Source organism: Tursiops truncatus, chromosome 17, assembly GCF_011762595.2.
Source record: "Tursiops truncatus isolate mTurTru1 chromosome 17, mTurTru1.mat.Y, whole genome shotgun sequence".
Classification (NCBI taxonomy): domain Eukaryota; kingdom Metazoa; phylum Chordata; class Mammalia; order Artiodactyla; family Delphinidae; genus Tursiops; species Tursiops truncatus.
The window spans coordinates 75,932,028-75,957,151 of NC_047050.1; the positions used below are offsets into that span (position 1 = coordinate 75,932,028).

Sequence of the window (25,124 nt, forward strand, 5' to 3'; positions counted from 1 at the left end):
AGGGGGGCAGAGGGAAGAACTCAGCCTGCAGGGCAGGAGGGCCCTCCACCCTCGCTGTGTCCCATTTTCCCAATGGCCGTGAGGTTGTCTCGACATGATTTATTTACAAGTCCACTCCCAGCACTTGGAGATTTCTCCCTTATCATCTCACACTGACTCCGTCTGCACTGGGTCTATATGTCTCGGTTCATCCCCGGTTCTCTCCGTCCCGCGAGCCCGTCTGCCCGCACCCAGCAAGGCACTATGCAAGGACAGAGCCGCCAGCAGGTCCTGAGGTCTGGGGAGCCACTTCCCTCTGTAGCTTCTCTTCCCAGAGCTCTCCTTTTCACTCCTGCCTTTTTATTTGCAAGAGCTTCATGAGTGTGTGACCTTTAAGAGCTTGACTAGCTCGGGGGGCGGAGGGGGGCTGTTGGTATTTTCAGTGAGATTCCACTGATTTTATAAACTAGCCGAGGGAGAACTGCCATCCTTAGGGCAGTTTCTCCATGTACCCCAGTCCACCCCAGTGCCTTTCGGGAGGATGTCAAAAGATTCCTTCTACAGTTTTGCACATTTCTTGTTAAGTTTCTTCCTAATTATTTTATCTTTTTTGTGGCCACTGTAGACGGGATTCTCTCTTCCTTTGTATTTTCCAACTGGTTGGTTTGCATACGTGAAGGGGAGGAGTGCTTGTTCATTTCCTCAGGTATAATTTATACTCGGTGAAAAGGTACCATTCAATCAGTTTTGACTAGTTTATGTGGAGACACAGAACATTTCCAATGCCCTGGAAAGTCCATGTGAGTCCCTTCCCATCAAGTGAATGCTAGCGATTTTTATACTTTAATTTGATAACCTAGTTCTTTAACTGAGTGAAAATGGAGGAAAGGGAGACTATAACCAAATTAACAGCAAATCTAACCATTACCAACATGCATCTAGTCCCCCGCTTACCTGAATGGAGAATTGGACTCGCCCCCCACCCCCACCCCCGGCCCAGTCTGAACTAAGCACAGCACCTGCTGGGGCGTGGGACAGGGACCCAGGGGGCATGCAGGCACCTTTCCTGGGCTCTGAAAGCCTTCCCTTTATAGCTTCCCACCCTTACTCTGTCTTGAGGGCCCCAAGACAGATGGCCCCACTGAGGACATCAGTGCTCTGCTCTGCCCTGCCAGAAAAGGGAGGGAGGGCAGCTTTGAGAAAAAGAAAAGGAAGGCGTGAGTGGAGTAAGGACGCCTGCGCTCAGGGTGTCACCACGCCCAGGGGACCGAAGGGACACACAAAACCGGATTCGCTGCTCATGACATGGTGCCGTGAAGCAATCTTACAGCAGGCAAACTGTTTTCTTTAAGGAAGCTATTTCATACAAAGGCTGGTGTTGTTAACTATATAATACCTAAAGCCATGAAAATGCTCTCTTCTGAAGCACCTAATGTAAAAACACATGCCCAAGCTAAATGACAACAGCCTGAAGCAATGCAAGGAGGATTAGCTGCTGCTTCCCGAAAGCACTGGCAGCTGCGTGTTCCTAAGGGCCTCCTCTTGAGCTGCCGAAAAGTGTGGAGAAGTTTGCGTTGTGACCTGTTCCGGCGTCTGCTCTTCAAAGAAACCAGACGACCTCCGAAGACAGGTTTCACCCTGGAGCCTGCCGCAGGGCCTGCCGGGCTGTCACTGAAAACGATTTGGTTATGATTCGCAGGTGCACTGAGACAAGTGAAACTACAACTGTTCCAATCAACAACTTCCCCTACTGTCCTGTTTCTAATTTAAGGGTAACTCGTGCCAAAGCACGTGACTTCCTACCATTTGCTGTGTCACGTCATCAGAAAGTTAACTGCAGAATAATTTTTTTTTTTTTTTTTTTTTTTTGCGGTACGCGGGCCTCTCACTGCTGTGGCCTCTCCCGTTGCGGAGCACAGGCTCCGGACGCGCAGGCTCAGCGGCCATGGCTCACGGGCCCAGCCGCTCCGCGGCATGTGGGATCCTCCCGGACCGGGGCACGAACGCGTGTCCCCTGCATCGGCAGGCGGACTCTCAACCACTGCGCCACCAGGGAAGCCCCCAGACTAATTTTTGACAGGCAATCCCAGCTTCAGTTACAGTGAAGAGGCTACATGACAATCACAATACTCTGTGTGAATGCGGTAACGAAGGTCAGTGACCCACACGTGCTGGAAAATGGACGAAGGGGGGTTAACGCACGTTTGTTCCCTTCACGGGCCCGCACGTGCAGGCGTGCGTGCAGCCTTCCAGGCACGGGAGACGGGCGGCGCAGGCTGCGCGGTGCCTGGTGGCTTTGTGCACGCACCATTTAAAGCAGGCATCTCTCTACCCTCGGAAAATCCACTACAACTGCTAGCATCTTCATAAGACATGGCCAACTATTAGCCTCAGCTGAGCCCATCTGACTTTCCTAACTTTCTGCAGCACACAACACTAATCTAGGTCGACACAGAAGCCGGGGAAACCGGACCAACGACACCTGCATACCACACAGAAGACCAGCTTTTGGACCAAGAGTTAAAAAGGTATAACATCAAATCAAGCAAGGTCAAAGTACCCTTGATAAGAAAGAAAAAACATTCTGGTAAATTTGTTTATAAAGTTATTTCCTCTCGGGACTTCCCTGGTGGTCCGGTGGTTAAGAATCTGCCTACCAAGGCAGGGGATGTGGGTTCGATCCCCGGTCAGGGAACTAAGATCCCACATGCCGCGGGACAACTAAGCCCGTGTGCCACAACTACTGAGCCTGCGCTCTAGAGCCCATGAGCCACAACTACTGAGCCCACGTGCTACAACTACTGAAACCCGCATGCCTAGAGCCTGTGCTCCGCAACGAGAAGCCACCATGATGAGAAGCCCCCGCTCGCTGCAACTAGAGAAAGCCCACACGCAGCAACAACGCAGCCAAAAATAAATAAATTTACATTTTAAACAAACAAAAAAGGATGGGCCAAAGACCTGAACAGACACCTCACCAAAGGGGACACGGAGATGGCAGATAAGCACCTGAAAAGATGCTGCATATCATCTGACATCAGGGAAATGCAAATTAAAACAATGAGATACCACTCTACGCCTATTAGAATGGCCAAAGTCCAGAGCGCTGACACCACCGAACGCTGGCGATTCTGTGGAGCAACAGGAACCCTCGTTCACTGCTGGTGGGAACGCAACATGGTGCAGCCACTTTGGAAGACAGTTTGGTAGCTTCTTCCAAAACTAAACACACTCTTACCATGCGATCCAGCCATCGTGCTCCTTGGTATTTGCCCAAAGGAGCTGAAAACTTAGGTCCACACAAAAACCTGCACGTGGACGTTTACAGCAGCTTTGTTCATAATGCCCAAAACTTGGAAGCAACCAAGATGTCCTGCAGTAGGTGAATCAATAAATACATCAATGAAACAGTATCCAGCACCAAAAAGAAATGAGCCATCAAACCATGAAAAGCCATGGAGAAGCCTTAAACGCACATTACTAAGTGACAGAAGCCAACCTGAGAAAGCCACACGCTAGAGGATTCCGACTACATGACATTCTGGAAAAGGCAAAACTACGGAAACAGTAAAAGGACCAGTGGTTGCCACCCGCCGTGTGTGTGGCATGAGGGTGGAAAGAATGAGCACAGATGTTTAGGGCAGTGAAACCACCACTATCTAATGGCAGATACACGGCACTGCACGTGTGCCCAAACCCAGGAACGTACCACCAAGAGCGACCTCAACGTCAACTCTGGGCTCTCGAGGATTAGGACGTGTGGATGGAGGATCGACCATTTACCAAACACACCACGCTGGCGGGGGAAGCTGGTAATGGGGGAGGCTGTGTGTGTCTGAGGATGGGGGTTTACAGGAGGAACTCTGTGCTTTATGCTAAATTTTGCTGTGGACCTAAAACTGTTCTAAAAAATAAAGTTTATTTTTTTTAAATGTTGTGTCCTTACATTAGAAAAACAGAAGACACAGTCAAAAACATCTGACCAGAAAGGCATGAAGAGGTGGTCGTGCCATGACTTGGGGACCCTTTCTCACACCTGAAACTATCCAGTTGCGAATTGACCTGCCTCAGGTATTATGTGTGTCACTTTCCTGTGATCACTCACTCAAATGTGCCTCTAGTCTAGCGTATTTGGGCTAAAGAATTATAAAATTAACATAGACTTAAACTAGACATGTTTAACACACAGCCCAACATCCATGTGGATTAGTGTGTGCTCTGGCCTGAACGTCTGTGTCCCCCTCAGATACGCACGTTGAAACCCTACCCTCCAAGGTGATGGCTTAGGAGGCGGGGCCTCCAGGAGGTGACCGGGTTATGAGGGCAGAGCCCCGTGAATGAGATCAGTGCTCTTATGAGACCCCAGAGACATCTATGAACCAGGAAGCAGGCCCCCCAAGACAGACTTCCCCCGTCTACGGTATTCTGTTACGGTAGCCAAATGGACTGAGACACTGAATCTGTCTGAAACAAGTAGATCCCTGGGTTCCACCTGGGCCCACCGAGACAGAACTCTGCGGAAGGGCCCAAGAACCCGTAGGCCAACTCGCTCCAAGTGTGAGCCACTGGCTGCAGGCACACCGGCGGCCATGCCCCCTTCGCTCTCGAGGGTCCCGGCCGGCCAGCGCACTGCCCCTCTAGATAGAAATGACCAAAAGCTGATCTACGACTTACCTCTTCATAACCCAGCCTTTGAGCGTTCTGTGTCACGAGACCTAGTCAAGGACACTTCAGAAACCGAACGTGACGCCCGCCAGACCTGACGCCCCTTTTGACTTGTGCTCCTTTCCATCTGTCTGCTGTGAAGTCGGGGTGGGGGGGACGAGGAGGGATGTGACTGTGTGTGTTCTTGTGCGTGCATATGTGTGTCTGTCAAATATTCGGAGTATTAAGAGACTGAATGGAAAGAAATCTGGAAAGGGGCCCCAGGGCGCCAGGGGATGAAACTACTGCTACACCGTAACAAGTCAGTCTAATTAAAGTGCCTCCCAAGGGATGAGTAGCCCGCAATGAGCAGAGACAGCCCAGGCCTGGGCACTGCAGGCATCCAGCTCGCTTCTCCTGGGCTTCTCTTCTGTTGACTACACAGCCCAGCCCTGCACCCTGATCCCTCCCCAGACAGTGCCCGGTCTCTTCAACCAGAGGGCACCCTGCAAGGCGGCTCTCGGCACACGCCACACCCACCGTGAGCTCTCAGAGCCGTGGACTCAGCGCCTCTTGTGTGTCTGCAGGACAGACGGTCCCGGCTGTCAAGGTCCTGGCAGCGCGGCACCCTTGGAGGTGGCCTGGGCCCTCTCTTTGCCTTCAGGAGCCATCAGACCCGGGGGGCACCCAACACCAGCATCCCAACCTTCCTCCCACCCTGGCACCCCGGGGAAGGGAGAAGGCGCTCCCTGCAGGAGGTAAGTGCGCCTGGGCCGCCCATCCACGGGCCAACCGAGGAGCAGCTTGGGTCACTCTGGGTGGGCACAGGCACCCGGATGGCTTTATAATAATGAATTCGCAAGCACAGAAGGCAGAGGACCAGGCTAAGCATGATTACTCCGTTCAAAAAAGAAAAACCAACTTTTAGAAATCCCTCCCCCTTTAGAGACGAGAGCAGGATAATCGCAGAGCTCGAGGAAAATCCATTGCTCTTTTGAATAGGAAGCAGAAGCCAACGTGTCAATGCCAATGAATAGTAGAGATCGTTCTTTATGCGCCTTTAAACTGGCACACTGCAATTTAAGTAAACTTTCAAAATACACACTCTACTTCAGAACTACTTGTTAAAAGTCACTCCCCCACCCCACCCCAGATAGATCGCAGCATCTCACAATGTCACGCCTATGTGGGATTCTTCAGGAATCACTGTCTTCAATGAGGCAAGAGCAGTGGCTCTCACTGTTGGGGTTTACATGTGGCGCACCCCAAACCCTCGCCGTCCTGCCTGTCGGGGTTCCCGGTGCCCTGTGTGGAGCCAACACATCTAACACGTCTAAGCAGACTCGTGCCCGAGCAGCTGGGAGGCCAGCGCTGGCCCTGCCTCCTCAGAGGTAATCTGTAGGCATCAAAAGGGCTTCCGCCAGCCCTGGGCTTCCTGGTCCCCAGCACGGCAGGAGGACCACCTCTGATTCCCCCACCCCGGCCAACATCTGTGACCCCAGAGAGCAGGATGGGAGGCAGGGGCTCAGATGGACCTAAAGGACAAGTGAGGTCACATCTAAACCAGAGGGGAAGAGCCTCGGCCCACGGTGCTCCCTGCAGAGGGTCTGGCAGGCACGCCCGAGCCCATCCGTGTGCGCCCAGCACGCTGGGTGAACTGGGCCAGCTGCGCACCCACAGCGGTGAAGCGCACCAGGGGCAGAGCCCTCCTGGAAGGGTACCAAGAGGCCCCTGAGAACAATGACCCTCCAGTTGCGAAGCAACCGGCCAAGGGCAGGGCGCTGATGGAAAGGACGCCAGGCAGCTTGGCTCTCTCCACTCCCAGGGCCTTGGGTTTTCTCTGACAGCACACCCAACTCCAGAAGCCCCCTTTTCATCCAAAAAGGGAACATCAGAATTGCCAACAGAGCCACGAACTCCTACCAAGAATTCCTAGGACCTCCAGGGACAGGGCACAGCTGCAGGTCCCGCACGGTTGCAGCCCTGCCCAGACATGGAGGACTGCATCATCTCTTAGGAAAGGAACCTACAGCAGGACGAGGGGGTGAGTGGCGTGGAGCTCATGACAAGCACCAGGGAGCCAGCGCCCCCCTTCCTGACTCCAGTCCAGAAGGAGCAAGGAAGGCTCGGCTCTCCTCCACCGGAGGACCTCGGGGGAGCCCCGGTCAGCTCCGATGCCAGGTGTGTGGGAGCCCCCTGCCCGCCCCCCGCCAGCACAGAGAGCACCATACAGGACTCCGTGCTGCCCCTGCCCTTCTGCCCCGGGGACAGGGCGGCTGCCGCTCCGGACCATCTAAAAGCAGTGTCAGGTTAAAATAAGCAGAAAAGCACGTGGAAGCAAACTCGGCAAACTCTAGTGACAGCTTACATGACAGAAGACGCGCTTAATATTGGACCCTATCAAAGCACATACTATCTATCCTGCTTCCTAAAATCGAGAGGGCACGGCATGAGGACGGAACTCCAGCACGCTCCCGGACAGAACATCCGTCCTCACCTTCCACTAAAGCAAACTGTTCCCGGCACGCGAAGGAAAGCGAGGCCTAGCATCCGACACCCAGAAAGCTCATGTGGGAGGAAATTGCACTGAAACAAGGACACACTGCTTTGTCCCCAAAGGAAACATTCTCTGCAACAGTTACCTTCTTAGGAAAACACAGAAAGACCCGCTCACCTAACTTTTCACCTCTGACCTTTACATGGTTTTCCTTCATTTGCACAATCAGGTGAGTAGGAGGGTTTTTGTTTTCTAATTAAAAAGCTGCCAGAGGTTTTTTTTTCTTCCCCTTCTTCTGAATGCTTCTAGCATCAATTTGCTAGTTTAAGCTGCTGGGGTCAGAGTGAAGCTTTGGCTACCATGGAAACAGCAGCATGCTTTTCAACTGGGTGTTTCCTGGAAGCCCAGCTAGCCTAGGAAAACTGAGCTCCAGGCTCCACCTAAAATGCCAAACTTCGCATTACTTCATCTAAGGCGCAGGGCCAGGTACCAATAAACGCACGTTCTGTCATCCACGATATGGAAGAGACAGGCAAGCTGCCTACTCCTGACAACCAAATGGTACTTTTAAAAAATGAAAAGAAAGATTCCTCACGTTACATACATATAATCAAAAACAAGGAATTCCCTGGCAGTCCAGTGGTTAGGACTCAGCACTTTCACGGCCGTGGGCCCGGGTTCAATCCCTGCTCGGGGAACTAAGATCCCACAAGCCTCACGGCACGGCCAAAACGAAAAGGAAAAAGAATAGACCTCAAAGACGGGTAGAATTAAGGGATACCGCTAAAGACTGCCGAGATGTAATGAACCCTTCTGATGGTACTTACGTGGGATATCAAATCAAAGCAGTTTCCAGACTCTCCGTGTACCTAAGGCAAAAAAGGACGCGGTGCTACAAGAGGAGAACTGGAGACAACTCAACTGTCTAACAATATGGGATTAGGTGAATTACGGTCCATGTGTCAGGTAAACACAAAATGTCAATGTTTTCAAAAGAGGAAGTACGAAATATATTTGAGGAATGTTAAAATCAAAACTAGTTTTTTTTTGAAAGGTAACATTTTGGTGAATGAAGGGAACATACACAGCTTTAGTTTGGGGTTAAATTCATTCTTACTCTCTGAGACCATAAAAACAAACAACAGGGGCTTCTCTGGTGGTGCGGTGGTTAAGAATCCGCCTGCCAATGCAGGGGACACGGGTTCGAGCCCTGGTCCGGGAAGATCCCACATGCCGCAGAGCAACTAAGCCCATGCGCCACAACTACCGAGTCTGAGCTCTAGAGCCCGCGAGCCACAACTACTGAGACCGCGTGCCACAATTACTGAAGTCCATGCGCCTAGAGCCCATGCTCCGCAACGAGAAGCCACTGCAATGAGAAGCCCGCACACCGCAATGAAGAATAGCCCCACCTCGTCGCAACTAGAGAAAGCCTGTGCACAGCAACAAAGACCCAATGCAGCCAAAGATAAATAAAAATAAAATAAATTAAAACAACACCACCACCACCACCACCCCCCAGCATTCTGCAGTCACCGCCCCGACCCTTGCACACCTGAATGTGGCTGAAGGTCAGGACTCCACACAGAGGGGATGAGCCATGCCTGCACCATTTACAGGACAGACTGGCACTGCTGAGCTACCAAGAACGTGGTCTAAAGCCACACTGCAGACCTTGTGAAGTCTCTACACCCTTCAAAAACCCTCCCACCAACTCATGGTTACCTACAGTCGGTTTTACCCAGAGGGAGGCGCGGTCCAAGGACATTCCCCATCGGGGAGCCCCTGTGCTGGGCCTCAGGCCCACTGCAGGCAGGGGACAGGGGAAGGCAAGGCAGTGGCTTCCTCGGCCCAGCTCAGGGAACCGGCTGGAGCGCACAGGACAGCTGCCACGAAGGGGGAGGGGGCAGGAGGGAGCTTCCCGAATGGTGCCAATCAGACTGCAAGCTCACGGAATCGGTCCTCCCCTCTACAGAGAGGGGTAACCCCTTCACCTGCGAGGCCCCCGATGTTCTGTGAGGAAGAAACCCAGTTTGGTACCTGAATCCCCCTGCTGCCTGGAAAGGTCAGCTATTCAGAACCAGTGCTTTCCTGGGACCCCGGAAGCTGAAGTGCTCAAAGTAAGCAGTACTATCACCTGTGCAATTAATCATGACAGTCCTGGCTCCATCAAAAATGACTGCTGGGGCTTCCCTGGTGGTGCAGTGGTTGAGAGTCCGCCTGCCGATGCAGGGGACACGGGTTCGTGCCCCGGTCCGGGAGGATCCCACATGCCGCGGAGCAACTAGGCCCGTGAGCCACAACTACTGAGCCTGCGCGTCTGGAGCCTGTGCTCCGCAACAAGAGAGGCCGCAACAGTGAGAGGCCCGCGCACCGCGATGAAGAGTGGCCCCCGTTCGCCACAACTAGAGAAAGCCCTCGCATAGAAACGAAGACCCAACACAGTCAAAAATAAATTAATTAATTAATAAACTCCTACTCCCAAGGTCTTCCTTAAAAAACAACTGCAGTGCTTTCAGTATGTATAAAAAGCCTTAAGATGTAAACGCCCTTTGATCCTGCAATTCTGCTCTTTGGAACTCTCTGGAAAGCAAAGCCCTGTACAGGGATGCTGATTACACCACCGAGAAACCTGCAAGTGTCCAAAAAAGACCTGGTCACATAAAGTAAGGCAGATCCTGACACAAAATCCACATTGTGGGATTACCTGTTGACATGGAAACGTGCCGAAAATTAGGTAGAAAAAAGCAGATTATAGCCCTTTTGGCTCTCGGAGCAGCAAGCACCACGGCAGTCAGAAAGAACAAGCGCCTCACGAAAGGCGGTCAAGAGGGAGCCGAGAAGACAGCGGCTGGCCCATTTTCTGAGAAAGATTAGTGTGATGTGAAAGCACCAGCTATGTTCAATATAAGAAATACTGGGAAAACACGAGTCACGAGAACTCACGGAACCAAAATCACATCTGATGGCCTCAAGGGTCGTGTGCTTGCAGTGAGCCTTGCTGATCTGCAGAATGATGAAGTTGCATTTAGAAAATCAAGCTTATTACTGAGGATGTTCAGGGCAAAAATTCCCTGACTAATTCCCAGGGCATGGATCTTACTATCTTACCCGTAACAAAACGTGCTCCACGGTCAAAAAATGGCGGACCATGATTGAACCTCATGTTGATGTCAAGACTACCGATGGTTATTTGCTTCGTCTATTCTGTGTGGGTTTTACTAAAAAAAGCAACAATCAGATTCAGAAGACCTCTTATGCCCGGCACCAGCAGGTCCGCCAGATCCGCAAGATGATGATGGAAATCGTGACCCGAGAGGTGCAGACAAATGACTTGAAAGAAGTGGTCGATAAACTGATTCCAGACAGCATTGAAAAAGACATAGAAAAAGGCCTGCCAATCTATTTATCCACTCCATCAAGTCTTTGTTAGAAAAGTAAAAATGCTAAAGAAGCCCAAGTTTGAATTGGGAAAACTCATGGGGCTACATGGTGAAGGTAGTAGTTCTGGAAAAGCTACTGGGGATGAGACAGGTGCTAAAGTTGAACGAGCTGTTGGATATGAGCCACCAGTCCAAGAATCTGTTTAAAAATCAGACTTTTGGGCTTCTCTGGTGGTGCAGTGGTTGAGAGTCCGCCTGACGCTGCGGTAGACACGGGTTCGTGCCCAGGTCTGGGAAGATCCCACGTGCCGTGGAGCAGCTGGGCCCATGAGCCATGGCCGCTGAGCCTGCGCGTCTGGAGCCTGTGCTCCGCAATGGGAGAGACGCCAGCGTACCGCAAAAAAAAAAATCAGACTTTTAATGGTGACAAATAAAAGACCTTACTTGTGGGGGGCGGGGGGGGGGAAGAAGCAGGTTATAAGTCAAGTACACATTATGGTCCCGTTTTTTTTTTTAAGGCATGGATGCAGAGGTATTCTGAGTGATTCATCATTTTATCTATCTATCTACACTTATTGCTTCTGTAGAACCCCAAATTATTTTTTAATTTAAAAAAAGGTAACAGATTTTTCCGGTTGCCCCATCCAAACATCACATAAGACCTTGATATGTGGAATGATATTCAGGAGTGTTCTACAACGAAGATGAATCTCAGATGGCCTAGACAGTGCAGAGAGAGGTTTGCAACGCCACGCAGCCTGAGAGGGTTGGATGGGAGAGGAGGGGCAGGGGTGGCAGGTTTGAAAAGCCACCTGTGGACTCACTGAGCTGCTGGCAGGTCCACGGAAAGCTGGTACGGACTCGAAACTGATCACCAAGAAGCATCTCAGAAGCTTTCCCCAATCTGACACCAGCAATAAAGTGACTCAAGATTGTTCTATAGCCGCACCCAGGAACACAGCAGATCCCTCCCAAACATTCTGGTACATGGAGGCTATTCCCCCCTCCTGTGTCCCTGGCCAGACCCTTCACTCGGTGGCTACTCCAGCTTCCAATCTCAACCGCGGGGCTTTTCATTCGCTAACACCTATAGCCCCTCTTGGCGCTCAGATTTATCTCTGCTTTATTTAGCCTTCTCCCCACTGGACCGACGTCAGACACCCGCCCCTAGCTGCACCACCGCCTACTTTGTTCATCACAGATTCGCCCACAATGCACTGCACTCAGGGGTACTCATGGTCAGCCTCGACTACCAGCAAGGAGTCAGGGTCAGCTCTTTTCTCTCCAGGCCAAGAGTGGCTGGCAAGACAGAAAAGCCCTGCAGCAAGGTCTGAAACAGGTCCACTTTGGATTGAGGAGCTCTACTTCTTGTCCAGGGGTTACAAAGCATCTTCCCCTGCCTGCAGCCCAGAGGGCACCAGACTCCCCAGGCCCAAGGCTGCAAACACCAACAAGCCCCTTTTCTTTCTCATTCATTAACCATGGGTGCTGACACCCCAGGACTAAGCACTGCCCTCCATCTAGGGGCTGCCTCCTGCCGGAGCTGAGAACACAGCCAACACACAGCAGTGGGGGCTTCCCCGGTGGCACCGTGGTTAGTAACCCGCCTGCCAATGCAGGGGATACGGGTTCGAGCCCTGGTCCAGGAAGATCCCACATGCTGTGGAACAACCAAGCCCGCGCACCACAGGACTGAGCCTGCACTCTAGAGCCCTCGCACCACAACTCCTGAGCCTGTGTGCCACAACTCCTGAGCCCACGTGCTCCAACTACTGAAGACCGCATGCCTAGAGCCCGTGCTCCACAACAAGAGAAGCCACCGCAATGAGAAGCCCACGCACCACAACAAAGAGTAGCCCCCACTCACCGCAACTAGAGAAAGCCCGCGCACAGCAAAGAAGACCCAATGCAGCCAAGAATAAACAAATGAATAAATAAATTTATTTTTAAAAAAACAGAAAAGAACACAGCAGCGGGAAATAGAGTCTGAGCCCGAAAGGAGGCCCAGAATTCCCAGGCACCTGCCATCCAGGTGAGCGCCAGCACCGGTGCAAGGGCTAGATGGTTCCCAGCACACCTAACACAATCAGGGCCAGAAGTACATATGCTGCCTTCTGCAAAACGATACCCCACACCACACAGTGCAAATCGACACAGGGGCTGCCAAATGTGGTTACAAGTGCTTCCTTCTACCGTTCCGGGGGACGAGCAAGCTCCACCAGGCTCCCCACCTGGGTGCCTGATGCTGGCACAATCCAGTGGTGACTGGGATGCAAATATGGTCAGGAAGCCACAGGTAAGACCATAAATACAAAGAATGACCACCGATAGTGCCCAAAGAGTGATACCTTTCCACTAAGCTGGACACAAGTTCATGAGGGGGGCTACCCCGGTGGTGCAGTGGTTGAGAGTCCGCCTGCCGACGCAGGGGACACGGGCTCGTGCCCCGGTCCGGGAAGATCCCACATGCCGCGGAGCGGCTGGGCCCGTGAGCCATGGCCGCTGAGCCTGCGCGTCCGGAGCCTGTGCTCCGCAACGGGAGAGGCCGCAGCAGTGAGAGGCCCACGTACTGCAAAAAAAAAAAAAAAAAAAAAGTTTATGAGAGGGAAGCACAAGAGTATTTAAAACCTGGGGAAATAGTTGACATCGAGCCTCCCTGGGCACAATGGGATCCTCAGATGCATAAACATACGGTATCTAGTTATGTAAACGCCACAGGACAGCATGACCTGAACATGTATTACAGTCACTGCATGTGCCTGTGAGACGAGAGGGATCAAAACAGAGTAGATTTTACCTCTACTGAAAACAAAAGATAATGCTCTTAAGTCACCGCTTTTTAAACACAGCACTCACTTCCCATCCACGAATCAGTTACGCTGCACCCTGGACTCACACACACACACACACACACACACACACACACACACACACACACACACACACACACACACACACACACACACACACACACACACACACACACACACACACACACACACCTCCCTCAGGTCAGCCCAGCAGAGCATCCTCATACCAGAACCTGTGTTTCAACCTCTAGAAACAGGAGTTAAATTTAAGAACACACAGCACTAACCACAGGACCTTACTGCTTACGATGACTTTCCAGATGTATTAAACATAAACGCAAGGCACGTGCTTCCTCATTGTAAATAAGCTTGTCTTCCTATCCGGATTTTTTCTGTGTATATGTGTTCTACCAATTAACTACTTTTGCAGTTTTAATCCTACTTTATCTCTTCTACTTTGTTTTGTGTAAAAGGGGAAAAATGAAAAGCTGGAATCCCTCCATAGGTAAATAAATAGATAGATAGATAGGTAGATTGGTTGATTTAAGAGGTACAGAGTTTCCACTGGGGGAGAAGAAAAAGTTCAGGAGATGTATAGTGCTTGAGAGACACCTAGAAGATGACCTGGAGAGTTATGTGAGCAAGAAATCACATTTTCCCCTGTAGAAGCTCCGTGCATCCCCCAAACAATTCGGCCAACCATCAGTGGTTTAAACGTGGATGCTGAACCCACAGGGACGCTGGGGCATGGGCAGGGATGAACCCGTGTGACCGCGGGGAGGCAGCAGGAAGACCCAGGACACACACTGCCTCCCGACCCCCCTCAGGCCACGGCAGCTCCGGCAGCTCCGTGTGCAGCTCAGGGGGTGAGTCAGGAGGGAGGGACAGAGGCAGACAGAACGACAAGAGACAAAAGAGGAACAGCGAGTCGCCTGACCAGGAGGAAGTGCTCGGTGCTGACTGAGACCTCCGCAGGGCAGGGCACCACGGGCGGCACCTCACATGCCCCCACCTCTGGTCCCCAGGGCAGCCCACCTGAGTCCCCTCTGCCCACACCGGCCCGGCCCCGCGCCCTCACCGGGCTCCCAGCCCCCAGTAACTACGTTTTAAACTCCCTTCCGGACCTCCGTCTCCAGACTTTATCCACCCACCCCCCCACCAGCCACGCTCGAGTCCCCACGTCTGTCCCTGTGCCCAAGCTGCAGGACCCACTTCCGGACTCACCTCTGCTCGCTTGAGCCTGCACCCAACACTCGCTCCTGGACCACCGGGCGGGGGCGTGGACATGGGCCCCCTGGCACCGTCCTGTCCCCAGGAAGCACCCCGCCTCCAGTCCACCCAGTCCAGAGTCGAGCGGGGCTGCCAGGTAGGGGAAACGGGCTCTGGAGAAGACCCAGAAGTGGTTCCTTTTACTGACAAATAACACCCTCAGGAAAGCTCTTTATTTAAGTTCACTCTCAGTGTGCTTTCCTTTAGACCTGAAACCTGGTGACCACTCACAAGTAATACCGCCTACTGCACATTCTTGTTATTTATATCACTCTTCCTTCCCTGCGCGCTGTCAGGTCTTTGAAGACTGCATGGCGAGGCCAGTATTCCCATTGGAAGGAGGCACCTCCACTTTTAAAGGGACAATTCATAAAAAGTGAGGGCTCCGAGTACGAAAGTCCACATTCCTAAAAAGCCTGCCAATCATAAAATGAGTAACACCCGAATGTATTACAAAACCAGCTCCCCTGTGCCAGGTCTCCCCTCTCCCAGTGCACGCCAGTAACAAACAAAAAACACAAGGATAAAGACCTCTTTACAAGAAGAGCCAACACTATTCCATCTGTTAACAAAAACTAACTGTTGCGTTAAAGGTTGCAAGTTCAAACACAATCTGGCCATTGTAGGCAGTGCCTCAGTTTATCAATGTAACAATGACTCTCTTTCAAAGATTGATAAAGCTCTCAGAAAATAACTCGCCCTCCAGCATTTTTAAGATACTTCGCAGGATAAATATTAGCTTGGGACTAGCCTACATGAGAAGTGAAAGCTGCCAAAGAAGCAGGTTTACAAAGAAAAAAAGAAGGAACAGCAGTAACCGGACGGGAGCAAAAGCCACCATGCCCCGGGCCCCGCGCCCCTGCCTCCCTTCCTGGGCCCCTGACAGGTACTCTGTCTGCAAACCACCCTGGCAGGGAAAATGGAGTTAATTAAAAGGAGAGATTTTAAGATGACCGTTGGGGTGAAAGTGAACAAGGAGCGTTCCAGCTTAACTGTGATTTAAACTTAATTTCTTGACAGACAGGTAGGTCGCCTGGGTGGCCAAATGCAAGCAGCCAGGGGAGGGCGGGCTAACACGACGCCCAGGGATCCCTGTCGGTCAGCACCCCCGTGGCCAAGTCGGGTGGGCGCGCGGCACAGCTCTGTGGCCAATTCCCACGACTGGCTCCAGAAGTTACTGACCCTGACTTCCCCCGGGGGGCCTGTGAGCTTAAAACTCAGCAGGAACTGGATGCCAACTCACAACGGCGGCCACAGCACAGGGGACGAAGGCATCACCAGGGGACGCGAAAGGCTCCCCCGAAGCAGGTGGCTCAGGGAGTGGCTGCAAAAGGGGTGGGACAGAAGACTCAGCCGGGGTCCCACAGACCTGGACCCCCACATCCTGGCTCCTCAGATGCCATGCTCCCTCCGAGACAGAGCAGGGCAGCCTCAAGAGTCTCAGCATCCCACGAGTTAGCTCAAAACGCTCCGGAAACAAGCTGAGCTTCTGAACTCGACGGCAGGAAACGGTGCAGAGATGTGGATGCCAAGCCGCTGGTAACAGCTGTGACTCAGACATTCTGCCTGCAGATCCCACACCTGGAGGTGGCGGCCACACCAACACACAGTTTGGGGGATGCAATAATACCACGATGCGTCATGCAGAATAACGCAGTGATGCGGAATAATGCTGCTGCTTCAGGGCTGTGAAGGAGGACGGGCACCTCTGATCACATTCGGAGAAGACTGTGCTGAAAACTCCCTGGCGAATGGAACCCTTTGTTCGCCTCCATTGCAGAGGATGCGCTGTTCAGGTACTTAGTCCTAAAGAACACAAATCACCAAAACAACCGGGAACCGGCTAACTGAGAATTTAAGTTTGGTTTGAATGGCCCAGAAGAATTAAAAAGTAATCTAATAATGACGATGCCGTCAGTTTTCTGAGGATTTTTACCCAGAATGGTCACTAGGAAAGATAAATATTTATTAGTAAAACAATTTAGGTTGAGGGTCCTACTCAGTTAGCAGAACCAAGTGCAGCCTCTCTCTGTCAAGGAAGGTCCCGAGCCGCTGACCCACAACCCTGCCTCCTGCACAGTACCTGCCCTACCACTAGGATGACCAGCAAGGAGGTGTGTAAACAGGTGCTGGAGAGTGGGAGAGCGGAAAGCAGGGCGGGCAACTGGACGTCTAGGTGAGGGTTTCCCTCTGACCCTCCCACCCCCACTCTCAGGTGCCTTGAGGGGAGGCGCCCTGGCCTAGACCACGCGGTATCCTGTGTCCGCGCTGCCTGCCCCCAGCAGCCACCGGGCACGGGGCTTCCAGCAAGAGCAGGTGGGTTCGCTCCCTCCACCGTGACCCGCCCTTCCCCTCCATGGGGACACCCACGTGTGGACGGCACAGCCCAGCGGGCAGGCCTGGGAGGGGGTCAGGCGTGCTGTCCAGAGCCCCAAGGCAGACCGGGGGCGCGCAGGGCTGGGAGGGCAAGAGCTCGGAGTTCACCCAGGTGGGCCGTGGGGCTTCAAGGAGCCTGGAGCAAATGTGAGGACGGCCACGAAGCTCCTCTGGAAGCAGGACAAGAAGCCACAATCGTCGGGCTCCAGGTCAGAGACGGTGGCGGCTTGGAGGAGCCAGACATGGTGCAGCCCTTCCCCCACCCTCAAAGGAGAAACGGGGCCAGGAGGCCGGGGTGCCGGACGACAGCGACAGAGACACCAGCCCCTCCTGGCCTCCCAGGTGCCCCCATACCGGGGCCTCCTCAAAGTTCTGAAACCTGGCCGTCTGTCCTGAACGGAGCTGGAGGAGGGCTCTGTGAACTCGCAACAGCCCGATATGCATGCTCACCTGTCTCGACAAGAAGAATCTACAGGTGTGCCACATCCCATGCAACCTGTGACCAGTGACACAGTTCCCTTTAGCCTGTGGCCCCTCCTCCCTCCCTAGGCTGTACTGCCCCCACTGGGGGCATCACTCACTCCCCCCCCTCCCGCTGACTTTCCAGGCCCCTTGCTCCTCTGTCCCCAGCACAAGGCGTAGCCAGACTGAGGGGCACCTCGGACGTTGTCTTGGCTCAGCCTTCCTGGTACCCCGCCCTCACATCTCCCCTCTGCTGTCCCTCTGCTCTCGCCTTCCTCGCCCTCCAGAGTGGCCAACTTCACCCCTCATCGCCCAAGGCCCAGGCTGCACGCAACAGACGACCTCCTTCCCTGTGGAGGCGGCTATGCCTTTGAGCCTGAGCAAGCGGCCGCAGGTCTGGGGCCTGCACTCGTCTCTTTCCCGCCTAAGGCTCCAGGGTTACTGTTTGTCTGGCCGCCTGGAAGTGGCACAAGCTGGATGAGGCCAGAATGAGAGGTGGCAGAACAGGGTCTGCACAAGTTCAGACGGCCTCCGCCCAGTCCAGCGGGGCGGGCCTGGTGCAGGGGACCTGGGTCCGGCTCCGCGTGGAACCAGCGCCGGGCGGCCAGCAGGCGTTTCTGGCCAGCCTGCAGGTACAGGGGATCATCGGTAAACCACCCAACCACCTGAGCTCTGCTCCTTTACAGCTTGCGACATCCGAACTCCACAACCTCACCACCAAACGACCCTGCACGTCCTGAGCTGTATGCAGAGCCTTCTGGGGGGGGCCGAGGGTGGCGAGCCTAGGACCCCCAAGGACGTCAAGGGCCTCTACGCTGAGAAAAGCTGGGGGCACTTGGCGCTTCTCCCCGTGGGGAGCCAGCAGCAGCCCCTCCAAGCAGGCCGGTGTCTAAGGTCACAGGAGCTGCCCCCGCCCCCAAGTTCTGGGCTTCCCCCCACCCCCACCCCCCGCTTCCCGTCCAGTGCCCAGGGACACACGGGAGACGCAGGCAGCATGGAACACAAACAAGGAAGCCTACAAGGTCTCAGCTTCTCCAGAAATCCCAGGTCAACGTTGCTCCCAACTCTTCCTACACTTTTAGGGGGACCCCGGGGCCACGGGACAAAGGGCAGCAAAGGGGCTTCAGTCCCCTCACCGCACAGCTATAGGGATTCTTCCATGACGACCGCTCCGTAGCTTAAAGGCACAGAAGAGGGAGGGCCACGCAGACCCGGACTTGCCCCCCAGTCGAGACCCGAGATGCCGAGCAGTTCCAACCCCGACGGCAACATGAAGTCAGGCTGCAGGCGGACGGTGCCTGGTGGTCCAGCACCACAGTCCGTGCCAGCCACGCGCACGTCTACACGAGGCAGAGCCTCCGCTGTACACGTCACACACGTGCTGCATGGACCCTGTGCCCGTTACCAAGGACGTCTGTGTGGTCTCCACAGCACAGCCTTGCCTTAACAAGGGCTGAGGTCACACTGCTTCCCCGGCTTTTGACAGCAGCTATATAAGCACCTGCTGTGCCCTGAGATTCAGGGATGACAGTGACCTTCTGCAGTCCAATCGCGTTGAGGTTTGTGATCTGCGAAGGTCCCAGGAGAGCTCGCAGCCACAGGGGGAGGCACGCAGCACGGGCCCCAGCGAGGCCGGCTGGCCGCAGCGACAAGAGGCGCAGGTGCTGGCTTCAGAGGCGAGCGGAGGGGCCCAGCAGGCGCCAGCCAGCTCACAGCACACCCCATCATCCCGGGATGGAAAGTTGGCCAGGGCTGGTGAGGACGTCTGGTGTCTATAAAAATATTCCTCCCGGGGGAGCCTCTGGAAACAGAGACTCCGAGATACTTTCATTCTTTTCCTTATTTGCCACTCTGAAAAATAAGCCGTTCTTCCTATTCTGAAATGGAATACGGGTCAAAACCTTCTACAGTGAATAGTGACCCGAAGAAAAAGGTCACCAGACCCAAAATATTTCCCGTTTGGCCAGTGGCCCAAAGTAACTCTACTCTGTTTATTTGGTCTCTCTCCTGGGGGATAAAAACCTAATCCAATATACCAAATTGGCCCCTGTCCGGCTCAGTTCTGCAAAGAGGCTGAGATGCAGAAAGCTTCTCGCTCCCTCTGGCGGGTCCTCCTGGACGCTGCCCCCTCCCCAGCCCAGGGACTCCTCTGTGTCCCCACGGGGCCTCACACGGGAGAAAGCAAGTGTCCACTCCGCCGTGTGTCTCCTGGGCGTTCACCCCACGCACCGGCCCCCAGCAAGGCCAACTCCGGAGAACGCGTGACTGGAAAGGCCTGAGAAGAACCAGAAACGGAGCTGAGTGGGGCTCAGGGTCAGCGCGGCTCCCCAGCAGGGTTCCTTCCACCGCCCAGGCCGGCTCCCTCCACCGCCCGCGTTTCACCGTCTCCAGCGAGGGAGAAGGAAGCGCGAGTCCCTGCCTTCACTCCGGGCCTCGGCCCGAGAGCTTCTGCAACAGCAGCCGCTGGGACCACACCCGACACCCAAAATCTCAACAGGCCTTCCTGGGTCACGACCCCACTTATCACTCTGAGCTGAGGGCCACAGCCTCGCGCCACGGCCGGTCCCTGCCTGGGCTGCAATACCGGCAGTCACCCACAGCTGTTCAACCTTCACCTGAAGCATCGCTGAGTGCCCCCTCCAGGCTGACAGGCCCTGTGCTCAGCCCAGACCACAGCGTGTCCCATTTTTCCGCAGAGGGACCCAACTCAGAGGACTGGACACACACTCCCAGGGTATAAATCCCATCCGAGCAGCTGGTCTTTAAACTCCTGCGCGTCTGCATGTCCTGCGGTGCACATCTGTGCCCACGTTCACTGAAGGTGTTTCCCGAGGACCTGCACGCCCCCAGAAACAAGGCCAGCAAGGCGAGGGGGAAAGCGAGAGGCAGGGACAGGATGCACACTGAAGGCCCATGACAGAGGCTGGTACCAAACGCTCAAGAGACAGAGGAAGGAGCAACTGAACGCACAGGTTTGTACACACTTCCTGAGGCCCACCCAAGGGAGCCCAGGATGTGTGCAAACATGAGGGTGTTTAGTCTTCCCCAAACAGTCCCTGAAGACGCTCCATCAGGAGTTTCAGCAACGCTTCTAGAACCAGTGAGGGGGCTTTTCACCCTCTGACGTCAGTCCACAAGCAGGGAGTCCACAAGACACCGCTTCTCAGGACACATATGAGGGCTGTCAGCCGGAAGGGGCAGCGGGGAGGGAGGGCGTGAGGGGGTCACATGGAGGGAGGGCCGTGGGGGGCATTTCGGGCCCCCCTTCTGGGCATCTCCTGAGAGAGAGCTGCCTCAAAGGCACAAGGGAGACAGGCCTGGCTCCAGCCCTTTGGCAGCCCCTGGGCTAGGGCCCTAACACCTCCACCTGTGCCCCCTTCCCAGCCCCCGGCGAGGTGGGAGTCTGAGCTCACAGTCCCTCTGCTTCCAGCTCCCTGACAGAAAGATGGGACTTGGGAACAGACAAGGAGGAACAACGTGGCTTACAGCAAATGCCCCTCTGTGCCCCCGGGAAGCTTCCCGGCGGGGAGCCCTGTGCGCTCACTGCAAACAGACCAAGGCAGAGTGAGGTACGAGCATGCAGGGCTACAGACATACCTTGCTGCATCTGGAAAAAACACCTTTGAAGTACATTCTCTACCTAAGCCATCTTAAATCCTCTCCAGAGTAAGGCAAATATAAGCCCAATAAGTTACAGCTGAACAGCAAGCGCTTCCCCACTGAGGCCCAATGGACACAATAACCTGCATTAACCTGCCCCCGCCCTGGGCCCCTAACCCGCAGGAGGACTGCCCGTGTCTGCAGCCAGCCAGGAGACTCCCGCGGCCCCTCAGCCCCCTAACCCGCGGGAGGACTGCCCGTGTCTGCAGCCAGCCAGGAGGCGGCCCCTCAGCAGCAGCCCTCCCCTCCACGCCGCTGTCGTCCACCTTGTGCACACCTGCCCCCAGCGAAACAAAAGTCACTGCCCTTTGCAAACTGCTCACACCTGCGTGCGGCCAGCCCCGCCGAGGTACCTTCCCCGCCAGCTGCAGGGGGCGGGGTGCTCCTCGTGATGCTGTAGGGCTCCGCCTGCAGTATCCATCACCCTACACTAAGAACGCCAGAACAGCAAAGCGGCAAACCAGGTCCCAAAACCACTGCCCGACCAAGGAAGCCACTGTCCTCTCCAGGCCGCAAGCACCGTCCCACCTCTCCCACTTCCACGAGCTCGGATCCCGCTTAAAACCACACGTGGAGAGCACTGCCATCACAGGAGAAAGGCCTGCTGGGCTGGCAGGAAGCCTGTGATAGACAAGCTATAAACTCAGCACACCTCACTCTCCCCTCCAGACTAATTTTAACAGGGAGAAGTCATAACCACAGCTACAAACCTTCCCTTGGGGATACAGTTTACAGCATCATGACTCAGCTGCCCTGACGGCCTGACAGGTGAGGTCACCTGGGTGTGTCATGGGTGTTTTCATGAGTGAGCTACCATCAAACAGGGTCAGGCGAGCCGGGTGCGCACCTCGCCCGGGACCGCCCTCCCCAGCCTCCCTCCTCCAAGGCCCTCCAAGGCCCTGCGCCCCCTGACCACCCCAGGGCTGGCCCCCTTGTTAGCCCTGCGTGGTGCATCCGGATTTCCAAATTCCTCCAAAGGAACATGGAACATTCCCAAGGCCAAGATGGCCGAGCTGGCTGAACAGCCAATTACAGGCAGTTAACTACAAATAGGAAAATTATGTATTTGGTTAAAGAGGTGTTTTTCTTTGGGGCATCTGATAAGTCTATCAAGAAAAGACTTCAGGCCGTAAAAGGCTCACTGCGCCACCTCCCATCACACCACCCTCCAAGGGCTGCAGCAGGTGCAGCTGGGCCAATGGCCGCTGGGCTGGGGGCTCAGACGGGCAGCAGCAGACCAGCACCCTAAGGGTTCCATTGGGGGGGCGAGCCATGGGCCCCTGGGCTCTTGTGCTGCCCCACCCCGTGCAGGCCCAGGCCCCTCCCAGCTCCCAGAATTCCAACCCTCCCAACCGGATCACAACTTGTGCGTACAGGCTGGCCACTCCCACGCCCCGACCCCAAGCTAGTCCCCCCCCACCCGGCACTGGGGAACCAGCTCCCACCCAGGGAACCAGAACCTCACTTCTGTTCACAGCCCGCCCTATTCCACAGCTGCTGCCAGGACACGGAGCCAAGCGTGCCGCACAGCCCAGCTGCCGGTCCCCCTGCTGGCCTCCTCCAGCACCACCTCCCTCCGCTCCCGCCCAGCTCGGCCCGACGTCCCTGCGCCCAGGAGTGCTGGCTCTGCCCCTGCACGAAGGCACACGCTCCAACACCCAACCCAGGAGTGGATGGCCCCCGGAAGGCCCGATTTCCCATGCGATCTCATCCCTTCCTCTCGGGAGCCGGCAAGTCTCTCCACAGATACTGGGTCTTCAACTGCTTCGTGCGGGTGCAACACTGCAGCTGAAACTCTGCAAGTACTTCCTAGGCGCCAATTACTATTGCAGATGTTTTCTATATGTGCACTCACTCCATCCTTGCAACAGTTCAACGTGGTGAATACTATTCTTAGCCCCAATTTACAGACGAGAAAACTGAGGCACTAGAGGTCACTTGTCCAGAAGGATGCTAAGCGGTGGGCACACAGGAACAGCAGCCCTGCCAGCGGTACCGCCTCCCAGTGCTCTTATGAGCCATCAACAGTGTTGCTAATGGGCTGGGAGAGACAGCAGGAATCAGAGGGGAGAGGCCAGAGCCCCATCCTGGTCTTGCTTCTTCGTGGGAATCCTCCTCCTCCAAATGAAGAGGTCAGGCAGGCAGCTGGACACGGGTGTCTAGAACTACGGCACACTTTGGAAACGTGGCGTGAAACGGCACAGAGAGGCTGCTGGGTGCGAGGTGGGGAGCCAGCGAGGGCTGTGCTTGCTCCTTTCAAGGAAGAAATTAAAACCTGGCCTGATCAAAAGTCTTAGTTTAGGGCTTCCCTGGTGGCGCAGTGGTTGGGAGTCCGCCTGCCGATGCAGGGGACACGGGTTTGTGCCCCGGTCCGGGAGGATCCCACATGCTGCGGAGCGGCTGGGCCCGTGAGCCATGGCCGCTGGGCCTGCAGATCCAGAGCCTGTGCTCTGCAACGGGAGAGGCCACAGCAGTGAGAGGCCCGCGTACCGCAAAAAAAAAAAAAAAAAAAAAAAAAAGGTTTAAAACAACCTTTACTTCACCTTTCACACACAATAACAACCATTAGAGTGAAGCATAAAGTCACAAAGATGTGATTTGACTTGTGGCTTCCCATAATTCTAATCCTTAGGGCTGCAGATGGGGTAAGAGATTGCTGAGAATTATCAGGAACTGCTGTGCTTCCTTTTCTGGAGAGCATGCAGAGGTGATCTGATAAGCGGGTGGGACTCTGGGTTCTTCCCCACTTAGCGGAGGTGGGCTGGAAAGGATCACACGTCCTGTCTCAAGAAAAACTAACTGGCCCAGTGGCAGAGGCGGGGGCGGGGGGGTCCCGGGTAGCTCTGGGCTCTGCAGAGGGGGCCCGGAGGAGGCCGGTGCTGAAGGCCGGAGGAAACCCCAGGCCCCCCTGCTCTGCCAGGCAAACAGACTCAGGGCAAAGCAGGCCCAGGACACAGGGGCACCAAGGGGAGCCTGGCCCTGCAGCTTCAGACCTAAGAAACACGCTGTCCCTCAAGTTATCAATGAAAAGGAGCTGGTGGGGGACTGGAATCCTAGACATCCCCCCAAAGAACTTGAAATAAAATACACATTCCTGGTGGCACAGTGGTTAAGAATCTGCCTGCCAGTGCAGGGGACACAGGTTCGAGCCGTGGCCCGGGAAGATCCCACATGCCGCGGAGCAACTAAGCCCGTGCGCCACAAATACCGAGCCTGCGCTCTAGAGCCCGTGAGCCACAACTACTGAGCCTGTGCTCTAGAGCCCACAAGCCACAACTGCTGAGCCTGTGCACCACAACTACTGAAGCCTGCGCACCTAGAGCCTGTGCTCCGCAACAAGAGAAGCCACCGCAATGAGAAGCCCGCGCACCACAACGAAGAGTAGCCCCCGCTCACCACGACTAGAGAAAGCGCACGCGCAGCAACAAAGGCCCAACGCAGCCAAAACAAAAAAAAAGAGCAAAACTTAAAAAGTACACATTACGATACCAGAGTCCGCTATACACATTACATACATATAATGTGTATTATGTACAATATGCTATGCTGTACAGTTAAATAACGTCCTAACAGATAACTTGCTGTAACATAATACGCACACATATGAGAGAGTATGCTGCACTATAACGTTACACCTCATATAAATGAATACATCCGTCTCATGGTACCCATGAGGGACTGGTTTCAGGACTCCCTTACACTATAAAACTGCATGGTGTGGTCGGCCCTCCATATCCGTGGATGGGAAACCCGCAGGTGCGGGGGGCCCGCTCTCCAAGCCACGGCCACATCCACCTCTGGGATTAACCACATAAGGGGCAGCGCCGGCAGAGGTCTAACCCAGCGCCCCTCTTGAGGACTTGGCACTAGCACCAAGGCCCTGCGAGTGGCAGCTGTGAGCCTGACCCTTCCACCTCGGCTTAGCTTGGGCTGGGAATTCCACCCGCCACCCAATATGACATTGCTCGGTTCTCTTGGACAACCTTGACTCTCGGAGGCTCCTGCTGCTAATTTTAACTACACTACATTCCCCACAAAGTGAAC

General features: G+C 54.6%; 1 protein-coding gene and 1 pseudogene across 4 annotated transcripts in view; one reads left to right on the top strand and one right to left on the bottom strand.

Moving 5' to 3' along the window:
- The window catches only part of SLC45A4 (solute carrier family 45 member 4), a 73,840-nt gene that overhangs the window by 36,828 nt on the left and 11,888 nt on the right, over positions 1 to 25,124 (bottom strand). The window lies entirely within an intron of this gene.
- Positions 9,836 to 10,719, top strand: LOC109549429 (small ribosomal subunit protein eS1 pseudogene; annotated as a pseudogene).